Genomic DNA, 16,753 nt, shown 5'->3' with positions numbered 1-16,753 from the left:
CTGCGGGACTTACTTACCATCACCCGGCGGTGTCACAACATCGGAAGCCTGGATCGCCTCAACGCAGAGGGAGAACAAGGAGGGAAGAGACAAGGAGTTTAAGATTTTTGCCTTCCATCACAGTGAGGAGGGCCTGGTAGACTCACTGTGGTGAATGTTAAATTTATGTTTATTGTGTGTTTTGGTATTTTACTCTATGTTATGACTGCAAGGCATGAAATTTCATTCAGACTTAAAAGTCTGAATGACAATAAAGGATACTTGATACTTGATACTCTCTAAACCAGTCAAAGATGTATTATTTGGTGTGAAGTTTGAACATGTCTAGTCTGGCAAACCTTGCACCATGGCAGGCAAAATAGTACATATATTGTCACAAATAGTACATATACATTTCACCAATAGTACATATATTTCAACATGTTACAAAATTCACGGCGACCATAATGAGGCCGCGACTAGTTCCCAGAATGCGGGAACTCCTCACGACCCTGAAGGCGACTCCCCGGCAACCACCCGCGAACATGTGATGACCATGTGGCGACTGCATATTCTCCTGCAGTCGCCTAAAAAGTTGTCTAAGTGGGACTAGCCCATTAGGCACTCACTTGTGGTCAAGGATAAATTAAGCAACTCTTCAAAGTTTGCCCATGACTGTTGTATTCCTAACTCCTCTCCGAATGAGTCCCCTGAGCATCAGAAGATTATGTTAGTAAAATTAGCTTTGAATCAACAAGGAAAATAAACATAATAGTACACACGATCACACACAAGGAGCAGCAACCTTTTTTGCTGATGAATACTATTTCTTTGCCATGTGTGTTAAATTTAGTTGAATACAAGACCTCTACTTCCTAAGTACAAGATCGACTGCAGAGGTTACCATCTGTATTAATCCCTTGGAAACAATGCACTTCCATGCAGCTGCCCCTTCCAATTAATTAAGCAGACGTCAATGTGAATGAAATGCCTCAAACATCTGCCATGCATATGGACTGCCCCTTCCTGCTACCTGCATTCAACATTCCTCATGAAATTCCAATCAATTACAAAATCTGTTTCTCATTTGAACTCTTCAGTTATCATTGTTACGTTAACTCCTGCTTCACATTTTACTTTTTAAATAGAAATCAACCTCAGATAGACACAAAAAGCTGGAGTAACTCAGCGGGACAGGCAGCATCTCTGGAGAGAAGGAATGGGTGATGTTTCGGGTCGAAAAACCCGTCTTCCTCCTGCTCAATCAACCTTACATTATGTGAATCCCAACCAAGTGCACATTTATTGTTTATTCTGAGTTCCATTGGAAAAGATGGTAGTGAGAGCCATGCACTTGCTGTAGTCCATGAGCTGAAACCTCTTACAATAACCTATTGAGTGGGATGTTCCAGGATTTTAAACCTGTGGTAATTGAAACATGGCGGCTCATACTCAAATCAGAAATGGCGATTATAAGCAACCTTTGCTCTTAACCTTCCAGGTGTTTGAGTCATGAAATTAGCAAATTTGTACTGCCCCTGGTATATAGTACACACTGCAGCTGCACTACATCAGTCGCTCATATTCTGCTTGGATAGCTTACAACCCAATGGTATGAACATTGATTTCTCCGATTTTAGGTAACTTCAACCTCCCTCTCCCTTCATCCCCTTCATTCCCCCCCCCTTCTCCCCACCATCTTTACCCCCTTCCCCTGTGCCCCACCTGGACTCACACTTATTTCTCCCCTCCCACCTACATTCCTTCCTCTAGCTTCACAATCCATAACTCTTCAAACCTTTAGTCTCACACCTTCTGGCCTTCCAACTCTGGCCTTTGTACTACCATCTGACTATCAGAACCCCACCTCACCTCTGTCTACCTAATACATGCCAGGCTTAGTCCTACCCCTCCTCTCTTCCACCAGGGGTAGAAACCCCCTGCCCTACAATCAGGATTAAGGAGGGTTCCAAAACTTCACCTATCCATGTTCTCCAGAAAGGCTGCTTGATCTGTTGAGTTACTCCAGTAATTTGGGTTGGTTTTTTTTTGTAAACCAACATTTGCAGTTCCTTGTTTCTAGTTTTTGCATCAGTAGCAACTGGGGTGAATACTTATAATGATGGATGGAAAACTAACCATGCAGATTTGATATGTTGTAGACAGTGTTCATAGAGTGTTGTTGGAATTGCATCTACAATACAATACAATACAATTCAATTTATTGTCATTTGGACACCTTGAGGTCCAAACGAAATGTTGTTTCTGCAGCCATACATTACAAACAAATAGACCCAAGACACAACATAATTTACATAAACATCCATCACATTGCTGTGATGGAAGGCCAAAAAAACTTATCTCTCCACTGCACTCTCCCCCCCGATGTCAGAGTCAAAGTCAAAGCCCCCGGCGGGCGATGGCGATTGTCCCGCGGCCATTAAAGCCACGCCGGGTGATGCAAGGTCGCGCACCGGGTTCTTGATGTTAGAGCCCCCGGCGTGCGCTCGCAGAGTCCCACAGCCATTCCAAGCCGCGCGGGGCGGTGATGTAGGCCCCGCTCCAGGAGCTCTTCAACCCCGCAACTCGGGCGGGAGAAGTCGCCGTTGTCCCTGAAAAGCAGTCTCCCTCCAGGGACCCGCGGGCTCCCGGTGCCGCCGTCCGCCAGACCGGCAGTTGCAGCCACCGAATCTCCGGGGGTCGGGTCGCAGCAGCGTCCACCACCGCTCCACCCGCTCTGGACTCGGCCAGCTCCGCGACGGTGAGGTGAGTAGTCGGCACCACAGCCCCCGGTCTTCCTGTTGGAGGCCGCTCCTCGTTGCAGCCCCAACGACAACGGAGACCCGACAAAGAAAAGGTTGGGTCTCCCGTGCAGGGAGAGATTTAAAATTTACCCCCACCACCCCCCACACCACCCCCCCCCCCCCACACACATACCCCAACAAAAAATAACAAAAACTACATTAAAACATAGACATAAAATAATAAAAACGCAGACGGACTGCAGAGGCCGCTGCTGACGAAAGTCGCGCCGCCCACCGAAAGGACTATTCGGGTAGGTGGTGACTACTCCATCAAACTTTGACTTTGCAAATGACTGTGAGCTTTTTAAAATAGCAAGCTGCATCATTCATGATAAAATATCAAGCTCTGACCTGAATGTTAATTATGGTGGACATGTATCTGGTCCAGTTGAGCTTCAAGTCCTGGTGACGCTCCATGATTTTGGTGGCCGAATAAAATTGTTTACATTCATGCCACTGAATGGTAAAGACCACATGCTTCTTCCGGAAGGAAGATCATCGATGAGAAAGTTGAAGATAGTTGGTCTTCAGATGTTGCCCATTTGCAGTGTGAGATGAGCCAGCTGTCTCCAGCAATGTTGCCAGGGATCTAGAAATGTACAGTATTCATATCAGAACGTCATCATTAAAAATGGATCTCTGACAGTGAAATATAATAATGTTGACCATGTTCAAGTTTTATTTTAGAGATACAGCATGGAAAAAGTATCTTCGGCCCACCGAATCCGCACCGACCAGCAATCCCCGCACATTAACACTCTCCTTCACACACAAAGGACAATTTTACATTGATACCAAGCCAACTACCTACACATCTGTGCGTCTTTAGAGTGTGGGAGGAAAACGAAGATCCCGAAGAAAACCCACACGGTCACGGGGAGAACGTACAAATACCGTACAGACAGCACCCGTAGTCGGGATTGAATCCGGGTCTCTGGCGCTGTAAGCATTGTAAGTCAGCAACTCTACCGCAGCACCAAAGGTTGTTTTGTGTTGCAATAGGAATGCATTTTAGTGTATGCTACACAAATACATTAAAATTAGTCCATAATATCTTGGAAGGAACCATTGTTGAGTTTTCCATGGTTTCCTCATGGCTATTCCAGCCTGGAACCCCACCAAGGTAGGTCCGATGATAGACACAAAAAGCTGGAGTAACTCTGCGGGACAGGCAGCATCTCTGGAGAGAAGTAATGGGAGACCATTCAGGTCGAAACCCTTGTTCAGATCCTTCTTCGGTAAGTCCAGTGATCCATCCACTATTCTTTTCACTTAAACAAACCTTCCACCTTCACCATTTGATCTCATCCCCTGATGGTCTTATTGCCAGTGGCAGCAGGCCCCAGATCCCTCGACTACACAATCTCTTCAAAAGTCCTTATCCCCTGAATATCCAAAACTCTGAACTTCCTAATCCATTGCTGTGTATAAAAGAATATATTATTGTGATTCAATAGCACCTGAGAACTTGTTCCTCAGGTAGGATTGAATGTTGCCACAGTGGCCCAGCATAGTGGTCAATAATTTCTGGCCAGTATATTGTGTCAAATATGTGGACACTTTTAACATTGTGTAAATAAATTTGCTGCAAAAACATTAGCCTCAGGCTATGACTAACAAGCATTTAATCAGTAAATAAAAGCTTTAAACACTCAATCTGTATGCGAAGATGCAAGAATCCTGATTACTCCCAGAAGTATATCATGGATCAAGGCCAAAGTGAAGCAAAACCTCCTGTAATGCAAAAATTCACATTAATAAATGATAACCACTTTTGCTTTCACTCATATTTAGGAGAATATCAGATGAATTAAAAATCCATGTGAATTTAAAAGATAACTTTTAAAGATGTGTTTTTTCCAACACTGGATTGAATGTTTTTTTCCATGCTTCTATTGTCCTTTTGCTGTAAGATTTATAACTTATTTTGACTCTCTGCTGATCTAGCCATTCTGTAGGAGTACAACTTCATTTTTCATGTCCTGCTAATGTGCTGATATACACAAAGGAAAAAAGTTCCCAGCAAGGCTTGAGTTCCATTAAATATTTCCTGTGTAGAACACTCAGGATGCATTGTTAAAATGAATGGGGGAAATTTAACAATTCATTCTCTGTTTACATACTCCTTTAAGATTACTAATTTAGTGTAGCGGCACCTGCCTCTAACGGTCTGTAGACGCCTCGGATGCTGCTATAGGGGGTGTTCTGGAGCAGCTCGTCAACGGCCGCTGGCAGCCATTGGCCTTTATCAGTCATCAGCTGTGGGCTCCAGAATGCAACTACAGCGCTTTTGACCGCGAGCTTCTGGCGCTGTCCCTGGCCGTCAGGCATTTCAGGTATTTCCTTGAGGGCCGGGCGTTCACCGCTTTCACGGACCACAAGCCTCTTACTTTTGTCCTGGGTAAGATCGCTGATCCGTGGTCTGCCCGTCAGCAGCGCACCTGGCCTACATTTCGAAATTTACGACCGATCTCCGCCGTGTCGCGGGGAAACTTAACGTTGTTGCCGATGCCTTGTCCCACCCCACAATCCCCTCCGTTTCGGCCCTCGACCACGGTGTCGACTACAGCGAGCTGGCAACAGCGCAGTGGGCGGACGCAGGTATGGAATCCTACCGCGCCGCGGTTTCTGGCCTTCGGCTGGCCGAGGTGCCTTGCGGAGCGGCAGGCACCATGGTCCTGTGCGACATCTCCACAGGTCACGCCCGCCCTATCGTCCCCGTCAGTTGGAGACGGCGGGTCTTCGACGCCGTCCATGGCCTGGCTCACCCGTCCATACGGGCGACATCCACTCTGGTGGCGGCCAAGTTCGCCTGGCACGGGCCCGGTAAGCAGGTGGCTGCCTGGGCCCATGCCTGTGTCCCTTGTCAGACCTCCAAGGTCCAGCGGCACGTGCAGCCCCCCGTGCAAGAGTTCGCGGTCCCCGAGGGTGGGTTCCTGCACATGCATGTTGACCTTGTAGGTCCTTTGCCTCAGTCCCGCGGTGCCACACACCTGCTTACGATTGTGGACCATTTCTCGCGGTGGCCAGAGGCAACCGACCTTTTGACTGACCTAATTTTTGTGAAGGATTTGGCTCAACTTTGCAGACTATTAATGATAATAATTAATACAATACAATACAATACAATACAATACCTTTTATTTGTCATTTGAACCTCACATGAGGTTCAAACGAAATTTGGTTTCTGCAGCCATACAAAAAGAACCAAGACACACACCAACACAATTCAATTCACACAAACATCCATCACAGTGAGTCTCCTCCTCACTGTGATGGAAGGCAAAGACTTGTGATTAAGATCAATGGTCTGAAGAAAACCCATAACTATTACCAGGAGACAAGGTAAAGGAACTTTAAGTTCTCAAATGCCTTCATGTATTAGCATACAGAAAGAATTAGACATGATATTTACGAGTCATCATTAAATACAGGTGAGGTGCTGGAAGACTGGAGGGTGGCAAATGTTGTGCCTCTATTCAAAAAGGCTGCAGAGAAAAATCTAGGAATTAAATGCCAGTGAGCCTAAAATCTTCTGACATTGGTCAGAAAGTTACTTGAGAGTATTCCGAGGGATAAGATATGCATGCATTTAGATGTAAAAGGACTGATTAGGGACAGTCAGTTGTATCTCATGAATCTGGTTGAGTTTTTTGAAGATGTGATCAAAAAGGTTGATGTGGACAGAGATGTAGATGTATGTATGGACTTCAGCAAAGAATTTGACAAGGTTCCGTATGGTAGGCTGCTCTGGAAGGTTAGATCGCATGGGATCCAAAGAGGGATAGCTGAATGGATAGAAATTTGGCTTTATTGAAGGAAGCAGAGCGTGATGGTGGAAGGTTGCTAATCAAACAGGAGGCCTGTGACTAGTTGGGTGCCTCCGGTCTTGGTGCTCCTGTCATTTTTCTCATCTATATCAGTGATTTGGATGAGAATGCACATGGCATGATTAGCAAGTTTGCAGATGACACAAAAGTGGGTGGTTTTGTAGATAGTGAACAGGGTTGTCAAAAATTCCAGCAGCATCTTGATCAGTTAGGCTGAGAAATGGTTGAAGGAACTTAATAGAGAAATGTGAGGTGTTTCATGTTGGGAAGTTTAACATGGGCAAGACCTACACAATAAATGATAGGGTTATGGGAAGTGTTGAAGAGCAGAGGGATCTCAGAGTACAGGTAAATAGTTCCTTGAAAGTGGAGTCACAGGTAGATAGGATGCTCAAAAAGGCTATCAGCACATTGGCCATCATTAATCTTGTGTATTGAGTATAGGTTGGGAGGTCTTGTAGCAGTTATGTAAGACATTGGTGAAGCCACATTTAGAGTATTGTGTTCAGTTTTGGGCACCATGTTATAGGAAAGATATTGTAATGCTGGAAAGGATGCAGAGAAGATTTACAAGGATATTGCCAGGATCCGAGGGCCTGAGCTATAGGGAAAGGTTGAACAAGCTAGGACTATTCCTTGAATCACTGGTGTACAAAATCATGAGGAATAGATTGGGTAAACGCACAGAGTCTCTTACCCAGAGTAGGGGAATCGAGAACCAGAGGACAAAGGCTTAAGGTGGAAGTGAAAAGATTTAATAAGAACCTGAGGGATAACATTTTTTACACAAAGAGTAATGGGTATATGAAATGAGCTGCCGAAGGAGGTAGTTGAGGCAAGTACTAACGCAATGTTTAAGAAAGAATGATCAGGTACATGGATATGATAGTTTTAGAGGGATATGGGCCAAACACAGGCAGGTGGGACTAGTGTAGATGCAACATGTTGGTCGGTGTGGGCAAGTTAGGCCTGTTTCCTCACTGTATGATGCTGTCACTTAAGATTTCCTCTTACGGAAAATTTTACTACAGAACTTAATGCATTTTTGTTACCTTTACTTTTTGATTAAATAAACAAAATGCAACTAGTCTTGAATTTTAAGTACTCACTAAATTGCCCATCTAATAATATCTCTATTCACATTTGCAGATGAAAGATGCTGTCTATCCCCAAAAGGGGCCCACTTCCCTTTTTCTCAGTGTTGTGATTCATTGCTCATTCCTCTCTTTTTCCAGGGTAACAAATATCTGTCACACTTGCATTTCAAAGTATACTGAGCATTTGAAAAGGTCAAAATGGGCATTTACTGCAGTGTTTTCACATATTGTCTGCCACGGCCAAAAATATTGACTGTCCAGGGATTTAACATCTAGCAGCCTTCAACGTTTGACCGAAGCAACTCTTGACTTTATGGAATATTTGATGTCTACCCCTTAGATAAAACTCCCACTTGCACAGTGTACAGTACCTAACACTGCTCACATACCTGCACAAAACATTGTAGGTACCAATGTTTAGTTTAATTTTAGTTTAGTTTAGAGATACAGTGGCACACCGAGTCTGCATCAACCAGCAATCCCTGCACATCAACACTATCCTACACACAGTAGGGACCATTTACATTTAAACCAATTAACCTACAAACCTGCACGTCTGGTGTGTGCGAGGAAACCAAAGATCTCGGAGCAAAACCCACACGGTCATGGGGAGAACGTACAAGCTCCATACAGACAAGCAACTCGTAGTCAGGATCGAACCCGGGTCTCCGGCGCTGCAGGTTCAACCGCTGCGCCACCTTGCCGCCTTAATGAAGGACTGGAAATTGAAATAAAGAAGGGAAAGTGTGAGGGGTGAATGAAAAGCAAGGAAATATAATACAAGTACAGGCAATAAAGTAAATCCAAAGCATATAGCTGAGCAGTCAACCTCTGTTAAGCTCATTTGTCTGCAATATGTCACCTGAGTTATTTTCCCTTTGCAAATAGGTTCCAGTTAACTGCTATGCCCAGTGTGTTCAGTTTAGCATTGAGAAACAACTGATCCTAGTTGAAAAAGAATGTGGTCAATTTTATGACCTCCCCAAGGTGGTCTGCCTTCCTCCAGCTGCAAATGCCATCAGCTATATACTTCAAGTTATGAATTACATCGGTGATTGTGTGTGAATCAATTAGAGGGAAATGGTGCCATTGAGCCCACATTTCAAAAAGCCTTACAGTCACATTATCCGATCCATGTCAGAGCAGTAATCCATTTGTCAACACTTCCAAACCAAACAGCAAATTTGAACTTACTGCATGTTTCTCTTGGGGGATAATTCTGACAGGCGAATTCCCTGCTGAGACAGCGGGAGGTAACAGTGGTTTTAACCATCATTTAACCATTGGGTATCTGCCTGCTCCTGACCTCTCAAGGGAAAGATATAATTAAATTAGAATGCCCTCTTTAATCTTCAGATCAGCTGTTGATCTATATCTGCATAGAGAGTCATTTAGTCCCCATTCTTACACCAGTTAAAATTGTATTTGTGGCATGTTGTCACAAATGGACCCCAATTTCCATAAGTTAATGAGATTCTCGTTTTCTCTCTCTGAGGTTCTACGTAAGGCCCGGGCTATCTTAATTCTCAGACCTTGTGTAAATAATGTTGCACTGTCTTGCATCTGAGGAGATATGTACAAGTATATTAAAGTGTCAAGCAAGAAAAGACCAATTAATCCAATCAACAGGAGCTGTGCAAGATTTTGATCATTCTAGAGATTTTGTGACGAGAATGTTTCTACCTTTTAGACTTCAGAGATATAACACAGAAACGGGCACTTTGCCCCACAGAGTCCGTGCCGACCAGCGATCACCCCAAACACTATCCTACACACTAAGGACAATTTACAATTTTACCAAAGCCGATTAACCTACAAACCTGTAAGTCTTTGGAATGTGGGAGGAAAGCGGAGGTCCCGGTGAAAACCCACGTGGTCACATGGAGAACGTACAAACTCCAAACAGACAGCACCCATAGTCAGGATTGAATCCGGGTCTCAGCTGCTGTAAGGCAGCAACTCTACTGCTGCACCACCGTGCCACTGTTTGGATCGATAAGCATGAAAAGAGAGGGCGAAGAAAGATACAATAATGAACAGGAGAAATTCATCACTGCTTCGAATTGATGGAGATATATTGACTGTGTGTACATTAAGTGTGAAGTTACTTCCCTTTTATATGATGTGACCTTAACATGGGTCAAGTACTTTTCCAGTTCCTACTTGAGGACATTCAGAAAATTAAAGCAGGCTGTTAATGTAATCTTGAGAGTCATTTTTCACTAAAACCCAATATGTAGCTTGTTTCCTGCTCTTTATTGTTTAAATTCATACATCAATCTATCAAACAGTATGAGGATAAATAATTTCATTAACTTTATTATTCCCTTTGCTTTTTAAAAAAAACTGTATGCATTTTTTATGATTAATACCATAGAAGTGCCTGTTTTTCTTTCAATAAGTATATCATTGTTTTGTGCTAGGTTGCCTGAGATTCTCTACATCAAAACAGATAATCTCCAGTTTCCTCTCAGTCCTAAGACATGCAGGTTTGTAGGTTAATTGGCTTGGTAAAATAGTAATTTGTCCCTAGTGTGTGTAGGATAGTATTAGTGTGCGAGGATCGCTGGTCGACGCGGACTGGGCCAAATTAACAAGCTCAGCAAGTTAACCTGCAATCCTGTACATTCTTGGAGTGTGGGAGGAAACCGGAGATACCGAAGAAAACCCACGAAGGTCACAGGGAGAACGTATAAACTCCAAACAGACAAACACCTGTAGTCAGGATCAAACCCAGGGGTCCGGTGCTGTAAGGCAGCAACTCTACCGTTGCTCCGCTGTTCCGCCCAATCTAATGATATCAGTTCTAATAAACTCTAATGTGTGAGATAGTGAGCATTTTGGTCATCAGTCACCCATGAAAAGGTGGCAGTACAAGAGAATAGATATTGCACATTTTCAAAACACATGCTGCCTTGTACTCCATTCTGTGGCTGGCTCAGGAAATCAATTGTCCTTGCCATGGCTGGGATGAAAGGAAAGTTAACACACCTCTTTGTTGTGATGTAGCTTCAATTATGAGATTCATGGCGGTGGAGACGGGAGTCAGTGGCCAGCAAACCACTAGGCAGGGGCTCATGAGGTGTGGCGAGAGAGGTGGCAGGTTTGTAGGGGTAGGGAGATGTGAAGCTGAAGACTAAGGAGGCAATGAAGGGGATAGAGCAGCCTAGGAGATGTCAACCCAAGAATGAAGGGCCTTAGTTTATTTATCTGCAATGGCGGCATGGTGGTACAGTGGTAGAGTTGCTGCTTTACTGCGCCAGAGACCCATGTTTGATCTTGACTATGGGTGCGATCTGTATAGAGTTTATACATTCTCCCTGTGACCGTGGGTTTTCTCTGGGTGCTCCAGTTTCCCCCACACTGAAGACATACACGGTTCTATGTTAATTGGCTTTGGCAAAGATTGTAAATTGTCCCTAGTGTGTAAGATAGTGTAAGGTCGCTGGTCGGCGTAGACTCGATGGGCCCAAGGGCCAGTTTCTGTGCTGTGTTTCTAAAGTAAAAGACTCAAATCTGGAAATCTGCAACGTTTCTTGGTTACCCAGCCAATCCAATCCAAACTACTGCAATGCTTCAAAACATACTGCAAGGCAAATACCATCATCTAGGCATTAAGCACCTTGGAATAGAATTCACCACATGATATAAGGGCTTGATTCAATTTCCAGAGTAACATGAAGTAACCTGAAAATGATTCTCATTGTGCTTTGCTCTGGAAAACAAAAGCAATTTTCAGCTGAATTACATGGAGAAGAAGAGAAATAATCTGTGAACCATCATATATCTTCTGTTTAGTAGGCAGGTACGAGGTATCTAATGGGATAACTTTAATTACAGGAAGCATGTCATATAATTGTTCATCAATTTGTTAATCAAACATTAACATACTTCCGAGTGCACAGAGCCTTGTTTCTTTCATGCTTCACCAAGCCTCAGCATAAAGAAAATATTCCTGACATCAATTTGTAATATATTCATAAGGATGCAGTCTATTTAACAAAATATCCATTACATCATTTTAAATTCCCAAAATCGGAATAGAAATTAAAATGCATATTGTGTGCCTTCTATAAACTATAAATTGATATGTTTTATGAAGTCATGAGGATTATATTACTGAATGATGTCAACAAGTACAAATAAATAGAGATTCATCACATTATCAACACTGAACTGTAGCATCCTTTGAAGTAATATTTCAAGGGTAACTAATCTATGGAAATTGATGGATTAGAACATTGAGATTACTTGTTCAGAAGCTAGATCCTAAGAAAACATGTGAAATCTCATAAATGTGACTCTTTTATATTGCAAATCCTCAAAGCTGAATATATTTGCTGTCAGGCAGAAAGCCAGAAACCAAAGAGATGGGATCTTTCACCTCTAAGCAGAACATTGCAAGAGAGGTCAAAAATCATTAGAGTGAAGATTTTTGAAACAAATATGTTGTACTCCTCAATGGAATTATTTCAGGTATTTAATGATTGTTTTATTCACACAGTTATTGTTAGAAGCTGTACATGGTGTCTATGTGCAATAAGTTATTTCTTAATAATAAAGTCCTTGCTTTAGAGGGCACAGTATGAAAAACAACCTTGTGAAATACACTGCTTTTAAAGAAAGGTTTTGCAGGTAAATTAATAACAGTGATTTACAGCTAAACGCAAGCTCAAATAGTCAGAAAAATAGTCAAATGAAAATATATCATTGTATTCGTTTTGCTGGGTTTCTGAAATGGATTTTGTTTCATTAACTTATCCGAATTCCTTAAGAGTCAGTAGTTAGCCCATGGCATTTAGTACATTGAATTGAAAGGAATTTTCATCATTGTGAAAGACAATTTGGCCCGACTCCTCTGTGCTTCTCCTGTGCTTCCCTCTGCATTCGATCCTTCAACATATTGTTGTATAGGTCCACCACAGATTTTCTGTCAACTGGTGATCCTGTAATCCGAATTCCCCTGAAAAGGTGGCGCCTAGGCCGGGTGGGGCAGCTGATCTCAACCTCATTAGGACAATCCACGGCCGATCGCCAGATCAAATTTACTGCCCGAGACCAGGGCCTCGGGAACTCTGGCCAAGCCCGAGCAAGCAGATCCGTTCCCATAGCTGACTTCTGAGGCCAACTTTGCAGGCCGATGTCTTGACCCCCAAGCCCTTCGCCACTGTTGGTCTGGCAAAATGGAAATCATGGTAAAACTCTGCAACTAAGGGTGCCGGAAAATCAGTGGTGGACCTGAATAACATTGCTTCCCTTTTACTTACCTGGATTCCTTTTATGAGTATCAATGGCTTTTGTCATGGTGACAATGTCTGCTTTGCTTTCACTAGGAGTAAGAAGGATACATCCAAGTCCCCTCTATCCTTTTATTTCAGTTTTGGTCATTTATAAATGGAAACATCTTTGTACCCATGACATTAAATCTTTCCATCTTTCATCTTTTTTTTACTTTTCTGTATGAACAAGGCCCAACCTATTCAGCAGTTCCTGCTGTAGATATCATTCATAATCTTTTCCAGGAACTTCATATCTATTTTACAGTATTTCATGGATAACAGAGATGTACACTGTAAAGGAGCCTGATAAACAAAAATATATTTGATCTAGTCCATTGTGAATGTTTAATCCAAAAGCAGAACACTGCCGACGTGGGAAATGTAAAATAGAAACAGGACTTGGTGGGAATACTCAGCAAGTCAGTCAGGATAGGTGGGGAAAGAAACAGAGTTTAATATTTCATTCAACAACTTTTATTAAACAAACATATAATATGTTAGATACACTCAAGTCTGGTAACATATGTGAAATGAGAAACCTGTTAATGGTTATCCTAAGAACTGGGAGAATGGTGGAGGCGTTACTGTTTTCAAAACAGAGCTGGGGAGAAGACCAAGACAAAAGACTATAAAGAGATTGATTAAGACAGAGCAGGTGATTAGTGGAATAATAACAAGGTTAGAGAATGAGAGAGCCAACATGTGTAGATGCACGTGAATGGTTTAGTGGGGTGTTCCAGGGATAATGTTGGGATCATTGTGTTAGAGATCAATGGGCAATAGAGATAGCTACTGCTTGCCAGGAGGTAGAAAAAACTGCAGAAACTAAAATCCTGAACACTAACATTTCCAATTTCAAATGGCTTTTACCTTCTATATATATTTAATGTCACCTCTTCCATGCACACCTGATCCTCCCATTTTTGTCCTCTTTCCCTGTCCTCTTAAGCTCCTCACCGCCCATTCTCAACACCCTCCCAACTCTTATTCCATCCACCTACTATCCACATGTTTCAATCAACCATCACCTTCCTCACATATCAGTTTCCTGAACTAGTGGCCTATGTGTTCCACCAAACTGTCTCCGCTCTTATCCTAACCCAACCCTTTACAACTTGCACTGATATCCCTGTGCTTATAATTCCACCAAATCATCTCCAAATTCACTTCACATTCATCCGGTCTCACATTTTATCAACATTCAGAACACTTTGCCTCCAGTCCTACTCTGACTCAGTGTAGACATCAGGCATCTTGTCTTTCCTGGCATTACTTTTGAAGTTACAATGTTCCCTCCTCTGGCTTTGCCGTTCTGGATTATTTCCAAGACATTCAATTATGACAACATTTTCACTTTATCATGCTTTGCCCCAGCTACACTATATTATGCTGACATTACTAAGGACTACCTGCTGGGACACCTTTCAATGGATATTTGGCACAGTGGCATTTTCTCTGTATTGCGTTGTTGACTATTCTCAAATCATCCACCTCAATCTTTGCTTGTTGCAGTCTATTCAGCAATTCTTTAAATAGCAAGAACCTTGAAGGCAGATTGCTCTTCCCCAGAATTTGCAAAATTTCAACTTCTCCAGCTTTATCAGCTTTACCAAATCCACTGACATAAGCTCACTGTGTTAGCCAGCGCTGAGTTTTGTTTTTTTTTGCTTTGGGAGTTGGCTATTGTAATGTCTGAAAGCTACTTTGAACCAACTATCTCATGCTATTTAAACAGTTGACAGTTTCCACGTTTGAACTGCCACCAAGGTTTGTGAATCAGTCCATTGTTCTGAAATTGCCAAATGGCTCTGCAAACAGTCTGAAGAAGGGTCTCGATGACCCGAAGCATCACCCATTCCTTCTCTCCAGAGATGCCGCCTGTCCCGCAGCATTTACTCTAGCATTTTGTGTCTATCTTCGGTTTAAGCCAGCATCTGCAGTTCCTTCTACACATTTTGACTCTTGACTCCCTGTCCCTCCCCCACCCAAGTCGTTGTACTAGCTTCAAAGCTGTCTATTTGAGTCTCATTGTCTGTAACTCGTATTCACCTAGGCCACAGCTACCAATGGCTGGTTCCCTTCATCATCATTACTTTATTTGCAGACTGAAGAATGGTCTTGACTTGAAACATCACCCATTCCTTCTCTCCAGAAATGCCCTGTCCCACTGAGTAACTCTAGCTTTTTGTGTCTATCTTCGTTACTTTCCTTGGTGGGATTAATTCTTAGTTGCATTGGTGCTTCCTCAGGCATGTCTGTGTTCTCCTGTCATCACAAGGCAATCCCTGCATCACTTTTTGACCCCTGGTCGGACAATTTTCCAACCAGTCCTCACTGTCTGACATCCGAACAGTCAATAGTACAATCTATGATTCTCAAAGAATGCCTTCAGAAGTTTGTATGCCTCTGAAGATACACTTTGCTAATATTACTTACTATTATCACATTGCAGAGAGGAATAAAATCAAACATAAAACGCAGATGCTGGAAATCTGGCACAAAGCAGATAATGCTCAAAACACTCGGTGGGTCAGGCAACATCTGTGGAATGAGAAGCAGGGGAGGGCAGAAATGAGATGGTGTATGGGATGGTTTCTGGCAGTGTCCTTCTCATCTGAGTATGTTGCAGCCAGCAGGACTCATTATCAAGCTCTCCAACCGTAACTAGTTTGGTGGCACGGTGGCGCAGCGGTAGAGTTGCTGTCTTACAGCACTTGCAGCACCAGAGACCAGGGTTCGATTCTGTCTGTATGGAGTTTATACGTTCTCCCCGTGACCACGTGGGTTTTCTCTGATTTCTTCGGTTTCCTCCCACATTCCAAAGACATACAGGTATGTAGGTTAATTGGCTTGGTGTATGTATAAATTGTCCCTAGTGTGTGTAGGATAGTGTTAATGTGCGGGAATCGCTGGTCGCCGTGGACTCAGTGGGCCGAAGGGCTTGTTTCCGCACTGTTTCTCTAAACTAAACTAAACTACTATCTGCTTAATGGTCCACCACCACAACACCATTCGCAGTTACAATATTGCAAACCTGAAAGGTTTTATCTGTCGACTGTCCGCTTGCTTAGCTCTGCCCATGGCAGATGGCAGTGGCTGCTTAGCATGCATGCACTCCTGTCTTGTTACTTCAGCAGGTTGATACCTCATGTTCAGCTAAGTATGGTGATCTTCCTGTCACAGTCTAACTGCGGGCTCACCCAACCAGTGTTGACACGATGGTGATCGAACCCGTGTCTCCAGCACTGCAAGCGCTGTAAGGCAGCAACTCGACCGCTGTGCCACCGTGCTTCTGTGAGCTTCCCTATCCTTAATGTTGGCAGAGGCCAGTATGTAATTGTAAAGTATAAAGCAGAAACAATGGCTTTAGCCAGGAGTGCCATGTGAATAATCCATTTTAATCTTGTCCTGTGCTGCACCATCATAAAAAGCAATCTCCAGCTAATTGGGTGAAATCAGTTAATTACTATGTGCACTGGACAGCATAACACACAGGGACTAACAACATCCCTTGGTACACTCATTGGGGGATATGATTGGAAAGCAAAAATATTATTACAATAATTAACCAGAGAGTAGTTGCTGTTCCTTTAAATAGTGCAGGTGAGGATGGCGACAGTGTGTTTATTTTGTGTTCGGGTGTACAAGATTAAGACTGTTTATTGGGTGAGTCAAGGCATTTAAAAAAGACAATACAAGAAAAAATGTTAACCTTCCTGAATAATGTAATAATCTAATTTCCATCAGTAGTTAAATGGTACATG

The sequence above is a fragment of the Amblyraja radiata genome, chromosome 23, assembly GCF_010909765.2.
Source record: "Amblyraja radiata isolate CabotCenter1 chromosome 23, sAmbRad1.1.pri, whole genome shotgun sequence".
Classification (NCBI taxonomy): domain Eukaryota; kingdom Metazoa; phylum Chordata; class Chondrichthyes; order Rajiformes; family Rajidae; genus Amblyraja; species Amblyraja radiata.
This window is presented reverse-complemented; position numbering follows the sequence as displayed.